Genomic DNA, 13,734 nt, shown 5'->3' on the forward strand with positions numbered 1-13,734 from the left:
CTTCACATTTAACCCAGATAATCTAAATGAGAGAGATCCATAAAAATAGCTGACTTACAGCAGCCTAGATCAGAGCGCCACTCTGAGATCTCCAGACCCATTGTAGTGCAAGCAACCTCATAGGCCTCCAGAGCTGAACACAGCATGCCATTGGCTGATGTGTAGACACATAGATCATACACACAGGACCTGAAGTAAACCATGGGGTTGACATGGAAATGACAGTGCTGGAAAGGTCCGCTGGTGTTGGTGATGATGCTGCAGACTTCAGAGTACTCCTGTGTGAAGGGGCAGTCGTTCACATCATATCTCTGATCAATAGCTCCACACCTGGAAAGAACACAGTACAATCAGTGATGGTGTAAAAAAGTAAAGTTGAGCTAAAAAAAAACTATTAAAGAGCCACTAAACCCTAAACCATATTTTTTCCATGAATAGCTAAAATGTTTTCCTTTGAAGTAATGAAACTGCTTAAATTTTATCATTAACCTTTCCTTTTACTGTGGTCATTTCCACCAGGTTTAACTGTGCTATAGGAGTGGGTTAAGTTTCCATGTACTTTGGTGCGATGACACTATATGCATATCAGTCAATCAGTGAAGTTCTCCCTCCTGTCCTCTAAACCCATACATCAACGACTTCTTCCTTTTTTAGCATTTTTAAAATTTGACCTGAGGGTGGAGTCACCAAACATCAGGGGGTATACTGGCCATTTAACTTACTTCTAATGTCAACTCTATTTAATTAATCTCATATTTACAAAACAAACTGATGGAATTCTGATTTGTCATCTTCAGCTCTTTTACCTGCTTGTGTGTCCATTATAATGTATTTTAAATTTCTTTTTTAATTACTATATACAACAGAGATAAATACCCTTGGGTGCTGATTTCTGATCTCCAACTGTTGCCAAATTCATCGTCACTGGGTGCAAGAGCTCCACTGGGCATAGCTTTGTCATCTGCAGCGTCTCCGTTATTGTTTCCACACATTCCACATACAGATCCGTGAAAGCTTTCGTCCAGTCTCACCAAAAGTGTAAAACGACCATCAAAGTAGACCATCAACTCACTGGATGCATTTACAACCACAAAATCATTCTCCTGATGAAATTCTGCAAGTTGGCCGATTTCAAAAGCAGATGAGTCAATGTCTGTCCCATCAACCTGCAGAGAAAAAAAAGAAATTTAAGAAAGAAAGAAGAAAAAGAAGAAAAAACAGGAACTTTTCCCCACTCCTGATCAAAACAGGAAATGCCTGTACCTTCACTCTCTTGTTCTGTCCGATAGTAACCTGTGAACGCTGTCCCCCTTTAGAAAGCCATATGTCCACTACAGAGGCAAAGGACACATCCTTGTTCTCACGGTGCATGTTGGTCGCCACTACAAGAAACTCCAGGCCGTTGTCTAAGAGATTGCCACAGGTCTTAGATATCTCATATGAGCAAGTGCCCTGGAAAGGATCAATAATATATGAACATATGTTACATTATTTCAAAAGAAAAAAATATTTAAAAAGTTTAAAATCTCTATTCTTGCCTGGAAGGTGGTTACAGCTCCATCAAAGGTAAGGTAATGGGGATCACCCCACACCATGCATGAGGACATTGTGCTGTAGCAGCCGCGTTGGCCATTCTTGACCATACACTCCTGGGTGGGAGAGCAGGAGATGGAGGAGCAGCGCAGGTCATTGGGAGCAAAACACTCACAGTGTTGTGAACATTCTTGGTTCCAGAACTTCTCACCTATCTTTAAAAGGCAAGTGCAAATGACAGTAATTAGTTTTATGATAACACCAACAATGTCTAACTTTTTAAACTGAATTATTGAGGTTGTGTATTTTGATAGATGGATATATAGCCATTGGGAACTCACATTGAAATAAAATCCATTGTAGAGGCAGCCACATTGTTCCACTGGGATACAGAAGCCCCCACTTCTCACAAAGCCTTCATTACAGAAGCAGCCCTCTGAACAGGCATGCTCGCATACAGAATCAATGCTACTAGCACAGGTATGCTCACAGTCTGTGCCACAAAGTTCATAGTGGCTGTTCATGGGACAGTCCATGCCTGTAAGGAACACACAGGCACGTTACATTAGCTACACAATTATTATCTTTTTTTTGTGGGGGTAATCTAGTGTGCATTGCAATATCATATTTGAAGTCCAAAAGTAAGGATTATTTTCATGAGTGTCCCTCCTGATTCCCTCCTAATTAAAACTCCACTATCTCCATCTAATACCTCAAATCTATGTTCTTCCATCATTTAGGTCATATTTAAGTAAGTCACTTACGGCAGGTTGTGTTCTGCCTCCAGGGCAAGACTGGAGCATTGGCAGACTGGCAGGCACTCACATAGGTTTGAATAGATCGACACAGTACATCATGTTGGTACTCCGAGAGGCATAAGTCGAAAGCACAATCGTTAAAGTAGGCCTCGGGGTCCACGTAGGAATGACAGAAACTTACAGGACCCTGTCTGTCCCTGAGAATCTCACACTGAGACCGTGCTGACACTGGGTTTTGGCATCGTGCACAGGAGTCTCCACATTCATCATCGCATGAAGTATCATTCCCGACCTTCCAGTCAGCTCCAAACTGAGAAGCTGAAGAAACCAGTTCACCTGAGCGAATTCGGAAATCATCATTTGTCTGGCCATTAAAGTTACCACACAGGCCACAGGTTGCTCCACTGTAATTAGCTGGAACAGTGACGCGCACTACCCAAGAGCCATCGTAACTCACACTTAGGCCAAAGTCAGTTGTAATGAATGTGTTCTGCCCACTGGAGTAAACAGAGACACTACCAGAATCCAGGAGGACTGGAAGATTCTTAGTCTCACTGTCAATCTAAGAGAAAAGAACAAGAATTATTATATACATTCCTCTTAAAAGTTGTTAATATTAAAGGGTTTAACTTTGATGCTTACCACAGCAATGCCACGCTTGTTACGTGAGACCAGAACCAGGTGTCCTGAGACATTAACAGAAACTTCAACAGTGATTGAGACTGGGAGCCCATTCCATGCTTCATTTTTTGCAACAACCTGGAAAAATGGTAGATCTTGATTGTCACTGCAGACAGTTGACAAGATATATCTGCAGGTGCCCTGGAAGTCAAAATTACGTCCATCAAAAGAGGTGTAATGGGGATCCCCTGATGCAGAACATGTGGCACGGGGTTGAGGGTGGCAGCCATATTCTCCTCCGACAATACGACAGGTTTCCTGCTCACTGCAAGATGATGGGTTGCAGCGGACAAAACCTGTGGTCCCATCACAGATGCATAGGGACTGGCACTGCTCACCGTGCCAGAAACGCTCCCCACCCTGCCTATAGCGCCCTTCATGCAGACAGCCACAGCCAATGGGTGGCACACAGTGGTCTCCACTCAGAAGAAGCCCATCATCACACTGGCACCCTTCCTGGCAGTGTTGGGTGCACAGATAGGGGAATGAGAGACTAGGGCAGGCTGCTGGGCAGGAAGTTCCACACAGCTCATAATGACTGTTGGTTGGGCAGGGGAACTCTTTAGGAGAATAAGGAACAAGAAGCAAGGTGCTGGTTGGTGTTTGAAAATTGTTATATATATAAGAAAATTACTGTATTTAAAAATACTTTATAAAATGATAAAGCTACTAAAATGTTTTCTTCAGCACTCACCACAGTCAGTGATGTTTCTCCATTCTTGCAAAACAATGCCATTTTGCTGGCAAAGCACAGCATACCCTCGCAGGGCCTCACACAGGGCTTCCTTTGCACCCTCTGTCTGTTGCAGGGAACTGATACAATCCTCTACCTTCGCCGAGGGATCCAGACTGCTGTGGCATTGAGCGAATGGTCCAGATGGTGAGGAAAGTATGCTGCAATGCATCCTGAACTGGTTGCTGTCCTGATAATACCCTTTTTGCCAGATATCAGTGGATTCTTCACAGTGGGCTGAGAGGGACCCATCTCGCCAGCTATCCCCAAATGTTCGCGAGTCATTCAGCAAGACTCCATCGGGACTGAGGAATTCATCTTCAAGGTATTCATTGAAATTCCCACACAGTCCTCCAAGTGTGCCATTGTAGGTACTGGGGGCAGTGATTCGGATGAGGTGTGGCCAGTCAGCTCGTACAGTTACACCAAAAGTGGTTTCCATGATTATGCCCTTCACACTGCTGTGGTAGATATGGATTCGACCGCTGCCAACGCTAAATGGCAGAGCAACTTCCTGACCATCCACCTGAAAAAGAATTTCAACCTTTATTTAATCTAAAACTCAACCTTGTTTACAATGTAGATATGCACTGTAATGTGATTGGAAATAAGATAAGGTAAGATAAGATAGCACTTCCCGAAGGCAATTTCAAAAATAACTTAATAGATGAGCTTACAGTTGCTGTTCCTCCTTCTTCCATCTTCATAGAAACCTGAGTTCCCTCTGCCTCAAATGTCAGCACTCTGGAAAAGCCCTGATGGCCTGAGGGCTGTTTCTGAATTGTTACTGCAAAGTTAGGGAGTGGAGAAAGTCCCATCACCCTGCTGAGGGTCAGTTCACAGGCTCCTGGGTAGCTGAACATCAGTCCATCATATGTGTGATAGAAGCCTGGTCCTTCAACCCAGCAGGTGGAATAACCTATTGGTCTGCAGCCTCTCACACCATTATGGAGTGCACACATCTCTTGTGGACCACACTGGTAGTTTTGGCAGCTCATTACTCCACTGTTGCAGGAACACTGCCTCCCACAGTCCTCATCCAATATCACTGACTGACCACTGGCATAGTAGAGCCCTTCAAAAGTGCAGCCACAGTTGGCTTGAGATACACATTCTCCAGCACTTAGGACATATCCTGCGTCACAGATGCAGCTCTCCTGGTTCGGCAAAGGGCAGTTTACGGGAGCAGTGGGGTTACTGCAGGTTGCAGGGCAGCTTGTTCCACTAGACTCAAAGTGGCTGTTCCTGGGACATGAGATTTCTGAAAGTAAACAGAAAGAAAATAGTTTAGTTTAGTTTAGTTTGCTCTTCCACCTTTTATTATTAGTAAAATCAGTAAAGATCTCTTTTGACTCCTACCACAGAATCCTTGTCTCCTCCAAAGGCCAAGCTGAACACCTTGCTGCTGGCATTGAGCAGAATACACATTGAGTGCCTGGCATAGGATTGGCTGGTATCCTCCTCCCACACAAAGATCATAGATGCAGTTCTCCATAAAGGTCTGGGGCGACAGTCTTGAGTGGCAAGAGCTAAAAGGACCAGCAGGATCTCCCAGGATTCCACAGTAGTCTGAATTACTGTAGAGGCTCCTCTGAGCTTCGGTACAAGCAGCACAAGTCAAGCCTGAGCAGGTATTCTGGCAGCCAGGATCTGTGTCCCCTGTTGCTGTCCAAGAATTTGCAAAGTCTGTATCAGAACTCAAGACTTCTCCTGAAGGTGTTCGGAAGTCATCCTCTGGGTGGTGGTTGAAATTGCCACATAGGCCACAGGTTGCATTCTGGTAGTCAAAAGGCACACTGATGGTCACGTAGGAATATGCATCATATGTGACAACCAAGCCAAAATCTGTACTGATGGCCACTGAAAAACCTGACTGGTAGACTTGAATGGAGCCATTCCGGAGGCTGAAAGGTGTTGATGCAAAACTGCCATTGACCTAAACAGACAAAAAAAAAAACAATCACAGAAAGGACTTCATTAAAATAAACTTTAATGAACTACCTCAGTGACACTTACCTTGGCCTCATATTGATGATCTTTCACCAATTCCAGTTCTTCATCATAGACAAACACTCGGACTAAGCGTGTCCATGATACACGTGTGCTGCCCCTGTGCTCATTTTTCCCTTCAATTCGATAGTATGGCAACCCATCCCCACAAGCCTGTACAGAAATTTCAAAATCAGACAGGTTCAAGACTTCAGATTCTCTTTCAAATGCTGACCACAAATTCCACACCAATAAAATAAATGTTTGTGTACCTCAGACAGGACATAGGAGCAGGTCCCTTGAAAGTGGAAGATCTGATTGTCAAAGGTATAGTAGTGAGGGTCTCCAGAGATGGTGCAGGTTTGGCGTTGAACATTTTGGCAGCTGTACTCCAAGGCAGCAGGCCGGCAGGCTTGAGAGTATGTGCAAGGCTGTGAGCTGCACTGGAGACCCCTGCGAGTGCAGGTGCATCTCTCCCAGCATGAGGAATCTGTCCAGAAACTGGTTCCCTGAGGTACAGTGTTGCCTGAGAGAAAGTTACATGAGATACATTTAATAGTGTTACTATGGTACTGATACCGATTCTCAAAAGCAGGTATTGTTTTCTTTAGCTTGAAGTGACATTACCATTAAACTGACATGTTCGTGAACCGTGATCTACACGAAAAGCCCATCTGCCCGTGACATTCACATTGCTTGTGTATGTGAAGTCGTTGTTGTAGTTGTGTTGAAATGATCCGGGGATTGAGAAATAGTAGCTGGAGTCACTTGTGTCATAACCAGCCTAGCAATCAAAATTAGACAATACAAATTTAATATATATATATTTTTAATAATTTTATTTCTAATTTTTCCCATTTTCTCCTCAATTTACACGGCCAATTACTCAACCCACTCACTAGGACTCCCCCTATCACTAGTAATGCCCCAACACACAAGGAGGGTGAAGACTAACACATGCTTCCTCCGATTTGTGTGAAGTCAGCCACCACTTCTTTTCGAGCTGCTGCTGATGCAGCATTGCCGAGCAGCCAGCGTGCTTGGAGGAAAGCGCAGCGACTCGGCTCTGGTACATCAGCTCACAGACGCCCTGTGCTGTCGACATCACCCCAGGAGTGATGTGGGGAGAGAGTACCATTTGCCCACCAAGAGGGAGCAGGGCCAATTTTGCTCCCTCTGAGCGCCAGCAGCTTGATGTTATCAGCGCTTTAGACCGCTGGACCACTCGGTGCCCCCAAATTTAATAATTTAATAATTCCTTAATAAAATATTGAACATCGTGTAACAAATAAGTAATTCCTACCTGTACAGCCCGGCCTGTTGGAGCAATTTGACCATAGTTCATTAGAACGAAAGACAGCTGTCCATCTGAAATCAAGACTACTTGGAATGATGTTTCCTGAAAAAATGTTTAAGATAAGATAAGAAGTGAACTTAAAGCTGTTTAAGGTAATGCTGGATATGTAAAAAATGAAAAGAAGAGATTAAGTAAAGGAAACTTGAAAAAAAGCGATTTTCTTACTTCGCCTAAGTTAGAGCAACAGTATCCTACTCTGTCCCACGTTGCAACAAAGACCCAAGTGGCAATAAAATGAATCTGAGGGAAATACTGGTTAATGTCCTGGGTAGCCTGAGTGAGAACACTGCCAGATGTGTATTGCTGGTATGAGATGATTCCATTGTAATAATTGTAAATGTCTGTCCAGAATGGAGCAATGATGTCTCGTCCAGCGTTAGCAGGAAACTGATAGGGGATGAAGCTGTACAATGCCTGATCAAAAGTTAAGTCTCCATTATTGTTGACCTACAGAAAAAGAAAAAAAAATCACTGACACATAAATTGCTTGAAATAAAAAAAGATTTCAGGATTGAAATTAATATAAATACAAAGAAATACAATGTATAACGTACAATACAATGCAAATCATACTCTCACAGACAGCTCCTCCTAGTATTTTTTATCACAAGCAATTCTACTTTACTACTCTACTTTTTAAGACTAATATTAGCTATTTTTATGGTAGAGCAACTATTTACTGCAAATGTGTGAGATTCTAAAAGCTTTGTTCACAGATTGGAAGGATTTTCAGTTATTCTTTATGTAGAACTATTCCCAGTTGTTCTTCTTCAGGTTGGTTTGACTATGCTTATGGTCTGCATTTTTTCAAGCAGTACAGATTCCTGATAGAATTGACCTTTTTAAGATGATATTTTACACCTGATTAAACTTAAAACACATCAACTAAATTACTTACCCACAAAATAGTAAATTAGTAAAATTACCCACAAAAATAGTATTTTTATTGTTTTGGTTACATGCAAATAATATCACTTAAGTTAATTAAAGGATAGTAATGACAGATCAAAACTGCCATTTCTAATTTAAATTAAACAGATTTTGAGAAGATTGAATGCTTGTGCAATGCAAAATAGACAGATGTTAGTATAGATGGATGTTAGTTTGTTGGTGCAGATAGACAGATCAATCTGGACTACGATTCTCATGATCTGCTTCTCCCAGAAGACTCATGTCATGTGCGCCACACTTGGAAAACTCCCTCTCAGCTATGTCCAAAAACTGACTCTCTGCACCAGTGACTCATACTTTCTGTATTTAAACTTTGTTTGCATGATTGTAACTCCCAACTCCCATAGTTGCATTCCTGCACATAACAATTGGGGTTATACATAGGTCTCAGCTTGTTGCCTTCTCCTATACTCTACTCTCTCACCTACTCACGTTTATTTACACAAAAATGGCAAATTTCAACACCTAAGAGCTAGGTTACTAATCTACACTGGTCTGACATTCCTGCTTCCACACTTTCTCAGCTCAGCCCCCAAATCTGCATTTCGCTTATTTTTTTTTTTAAGTTCCATCAACCTCATCCTCATATAGACATGTTAGCTCTAAAACAAACCAACAAGTAAATGTTCTCTGAGTTTAATACAGTATCTGGCATCTGGAGAAGTAACTGCAATGCATTGTAAAACCTGTATTTATATGTATATATTATTATAAATTAAGATAATTATGATAAAATATAAAACTGCAAAATGTTTTCAAGACGTTGGGATTTAGGCTGACTTACATAAACTTGATCGTATGTTGTGCCAAAGAATGTAAAGGGCTGTAGAAGAGATATAGCTGGTGAACTTCCATCATCAATTCGAGCGTTCTCTATATCCCCAACTCCAAATGGATAGAAAGGACCTAACGGACACAATAGATACTGTAATTAAAAGAGAAACAGAAGCTTCAGAGTCTTTAATCCTCCATCTAGATCAGGGGTGTCACATACACATGTTTATCTTTGACAGTGTTGTGTAAACTAAGATTTTTTAAATTGATGTTTAATCTCATGATGTCTCTTAATATAAAACTCCTTAATTACGGCAACTTTTAGACTCTTTTACCCCGTTTTTCTGCGCTAGAAATGTGCACTCTCTCCGCTTTTAGACTCTTTGCCTCGTTCTTCTGCGCTAGAAATGCACACCCTCTCCGCTTTTAGACTCTTTTCCCCGTTCTTCTGCGCTAGAAATGTGCACTCTCTCTGCTTTTAGGCTCTTTGCCCCGTTTTTCTGCGTTAGAAATGCGCACCCTCTCCGCTTTTAGACTCTTTTGCCCTGTTTTTCTGCGCTAGAAATAAGCACCCTCTCCGCTTTTAGGCTCTTTGCCCCGTTCTTCTACGCTAGAAATTCCTTTTAGATACACAAGTGTCCTGTTTTTCTAATGGTGGGATTCCAGTCAAAAACTAATTTAACACAGAGAACACTGGTGATGTTACGTTAGGTGAATAATAAACCTAATAATAAATTATAGAGTTCCATTGTCAAATAGTAGACTAATAATGCATGTAAAGTAAATAGAATATATGTATGTACAAATGTTAAATAAAATATCTAATATTTTAAATTGAATATGAATATATGTTAAAAAAAAAAAAAACTTGCAATTTCAAACCATACTACAATAACTACAATGAGAAAATAAAAAAATATGTGTTTGTGTGTGTGTTTGGTGGGGGTGATGTGTAACCAGGCATACCTGTGCTAGTGTTCAATGGAGCAGTCGTGGTCGGCATCTCTGAATAAAAGATAACATCAAACATTTAATTAAATCTATTCCCCCACACCATTTCCTCTTCAGCCATGCCTGCTGATTGTTGGTTTGAGGAGACAAATATATATATACAGTATATAGCTTAAAATTTTGCAGCATCTTGGCTTTACATATGAACTTTATAGGCCCTATTACAGCCATCTATAGTGCGCTGGTTAATTGCGCATCACACAGCTTGATTTAGGGCATATAGGTGTGTCTTTGGTGTCTAACCCTAGCTTAAAATGGGAAAAAAGGCATGTACTAATACTCTTAATTAACATAAAATAAACCAATCAGTGTGCCAGTTGTCATTCCCCCTAAAAGCCAGGTGTGACTTGGGCACGTTGATATCTTAATCGCACGGCACAGAGGATTCTGACCTGTGAGTTTACGCTGTGAAAGTGCGTCAGCAGCTGATTGTTCTTTATTCTGGTTATTGTTACAGTTTTTCCCAAATGTTTACACAAAAAATGTGGAACTATGCACACAAATCCAAAAACATGAAGCTCACGTGTGAACACTGCTAAACTCTAAAAACAATTCTGTATGTTTTAACTCAAATATCATTCTAAATCACAGCTTTGCAAATAGCTAAACACAAATTGCATCATTTAGTACACCTTGGTCACCTAAGAATCACTGACCTTTAAATACAAAACCCTAATTACCAAGTAGTCTCATACAAGTTGCACCCATGCAAACAGAAAAACGGTTCAATCATTTGTCAGAGTGTAAAAGAGGCCTCAAGTGACACAGTGTGATCAAGTGATACAGGTTATGCGAGATGATGGAGCAACAGGTGAAATGAGGTCCTCTGGCCTGACCGAGATCAGAGGTCTGATGAACAGTGATCTTTTTCCTTGCATTTTGCAATAAATACTTTTTTGTTACCTCTTTGTATGTGAACTGATTTTCCTCATCATGTTTCTCATTGTACTTACATAAAAAATACAGTTTTGCAGCAAACAACATACAGTAAAAATGGCTTACATTTGTGTTGCATATACATGTCGTACTGTAAATGCTATATGCAAATAAATAGAAACAGAAAGCCAATATATTTGAATAACAAACAAATACTTCTGATAATAGTGATCTGAATTGATCTTGTCAGTGTTTATTTGATGCTCTGCAAGAGATAAGCATATAAATAGCTGTGTGTGTTGTTTTGTTGGAAGGAATCAGTTTTGCTAGAGATCTGTGGAGTTTCAACAAAGCAGTTACAGTTTTTCCCAAATGTTTAAACGCATTTCTATAAAACTTGGCTCAATTTCTCAAAACTCTAAACACAAACTGCAAATTATTAACTGCTTTGTTAAAACTCTACAAATCTCCAGCAAAACTGATTCCTTCCACCAAAACAACACACACAGCTATTTTATGCTTATCTCTCACAGAGCATCAAATAAACACTGACAAGATAAATTCAAAGCACCATTATCAGAAGTATTTGGTTATGTTTTTGACTTCATGAGGCCACTGTACAAATTCAAATGCATACAAGTCCATGGAAATATGTTGTCTTTCTGTTGTTTTTATTTATTTGGTGTGGTGTAGGACCCCCCCATTTACAGTACTACTCAAATGTAAGCTATATTTACTGTATGCAATATGTTGCAAAACTGTAATTTTCACCTATTTTCACAATGAGAAACATGATAAGGAAAATTCACATACAAAGAGGACACAAAAATGCAAAGAAACAGATCACTGTTCATCAGACCTCTGATCTCGGTCAGGCAAGAAGACCTCATCTACATCAGCTGCCATATTCTCTCTCACCAAACAGCGGGGGGAAAAATGCCTTGCATGGCAAATCCATCTTTGGCAATCATCTGCGTGGATTTCATCACATGCCTCTTCCATTACAGAAGTAGAGCCACACGCTTGTGGGGTCTGCGTTTGTACACTTTCCACCTCCATGCAGAAAAGAAGTCCTCTATTGGATTGAGAAATGGGGAATATGGTGGAAGGTGCAGCACAACAAACTGTGAATTTAGAGAACCAATCATTGTCCAGAACTGCCCAGTGGAAACTTACATTATCCCAGATGACAACATAGTATCAGTCACTTGACGCCTCTTTTATACTCTGACAAATGATTGAAACGTTCTGCTAATTAAGTTTACACAGCTGCAACTTGTGTGAGACTTGGTAATAAGGGTTTTATATTTGAAGATCAGTGATTCTTAGGTGAGCAAGGTGTTCTAAATGATGAAATTTGTGTTTAGTGATTTGCAAAGCTGTGATTTAGAATGACATTTGAGTGAGAACATATAAAATTGTGTTTATAGTTTAGCAGTTTGGAGTCACAATGTGACACATGAGCTTCATGTTTTTGGATTTGTGTGCATAGTTCCACATTTTTTGTGTAAACATTTGGGAAAAAACTGTAATCATTTTTAGTTTTGAGAAACTGAGCCAAGTTTCTAGAAATGCATTTAAACATTGGGAAAAACTGTAAATCTTAAACTCTGTTTATTCTCTCGTTTATATTTCAATGTTTATTCATTTCCTAACCTAAACTCTCAGTTAAGTGGCTGTGGAGGGAGAAGGGCACAGGACATGCTTGAGATGTTGCATGCTTCTCCAAAACATCAGGTTAGCTAGAGGTCAGAATTTCACATTTTCAGTATTTGAGTGAAGATGTCAGTGTTTTACATTTTCTGGACCATACCACATACTAGCATCTACCCAGACCTGCAGAGCTTTAACAAGTTACATGCCGGCTTATAGTGTGTGTGTGTGTGTGTGTGTGTGTGTGTGTTTTTAAGTGTGTGTGTGTGTGTGTGTGTGTGTTTAAGTGTGTGTGTGTGTGTGTGTGTTTGAGTGTGTGTGTGTTTGAGTGTGTGTGTGTTTGAGTGTGTGTGTGTGTATGTGTGTGTGTGGGCCCACTGCTCAGTTCAAGGTTAAGGTGTTCACATTTCTTGCCATTTGAGGCTGATTTTCCTTTATAAATCATTGGTTATTCACATCAGCAATTTCAGTTCATATAGCAGATGAACACAGATGAGAAGAGAAGTGAAATGAAGTCTTTAGGATTTACAGAAAGTGTCCGATAATTCTTTAAACAAAATCAGGATGAATTTGGGATACAAAAAATTACATCAATATTTTGTGGATCCTTCTTTTGCAGAAATAACAGCATTCAGGCCTAAACAGGCCTTTTCAAGTCTAGTAAAAAAATAAAAAATTCTCGCCCGCATTCTGTGCTTTGATTGGACCTCTTCAGCATATTCACCTTGTCCTCTTAAAAGTGTTTATCACAACTCATTGTTCTCTTGTAGACTGAAGCAGATACGTGAATACTGCTGCTTTCATGTTACCCTCTATCTAAACACACCTTTCAGAGCCTGCTGCTGAGAAGATGCCTTTGAGGAGATGATTTGTTTGTTGGAATGTGCAGTGTTTGGAAATCAACCTTTTTAAATCTGACAGTTTATAAAATTATACAGTATATTACATTATAAGCTGAGACTGAGAAGATGCCTGGCTTCTCAAGTGTTAGGGCTGCATGGCCCTCCAAACAGAGGCATATTTCATCTTGAGTCTCGGATCTATGTTTTCCGGAATGCACCTCACCATGACAACACTCACATGATCACATGACTCTGCACAAGGCACTTCTAGGAAATCACCGGAATTCTAATAACCTGGAGTACTCTGTATAAAAGGCTGTTTAGAACGCTCACTCAGTGATGAGTATTGTTTTGGTTCGTCCTGCATTAAAAGTTTCTTCAGTGCTCTAATTGATTATAATTTTTTTTACCATTTTTCTGTGTACCTCAACTCTTCTTTCTTGCTCTTCATTGCTGATTGCCTGTGTTTGAACCCTGGACTGTTTCTCGTGTTTGATATGTTATTCCCCGTTAGCTCCTGTTTACCGGTATTAACCCTGCCTATCCTGAATGCTCTTTTTATTATACATTTTTTAC

General features: G+C 40.5%; 1 protein-coding gene across 1 annotated transcript in view; it reads right to left on the reverse strand.

The window, feature by feature from the left end:
• LOC103029580 (alpha-tectorin-like) overlaps positions 1-13,734 on the reverse strand; it is a 172,082-nt gene that overhangs the window by 91,027 nt on the left and 67,321 nt on the right. The window lies entirely within an intron of this gene.

The sequence above is a fragment of the Astyanax mexicanus genome, chromosome 3, assembly GCF_023375975.1.
Source record: "Astyanax mexicanus isolate ESR-SI-001 chromosome 3, AstMex3_surface, whole genome shotgun sequence".
In the NCBI taxonomy this organism is placed as follows: domain Eukaryota; kingdom Metazoa; phylum Chordata; class Actinopteri; order Characiformes; family Acestrorhamphidae; genus Astyanax; species Astyanax mexicanus.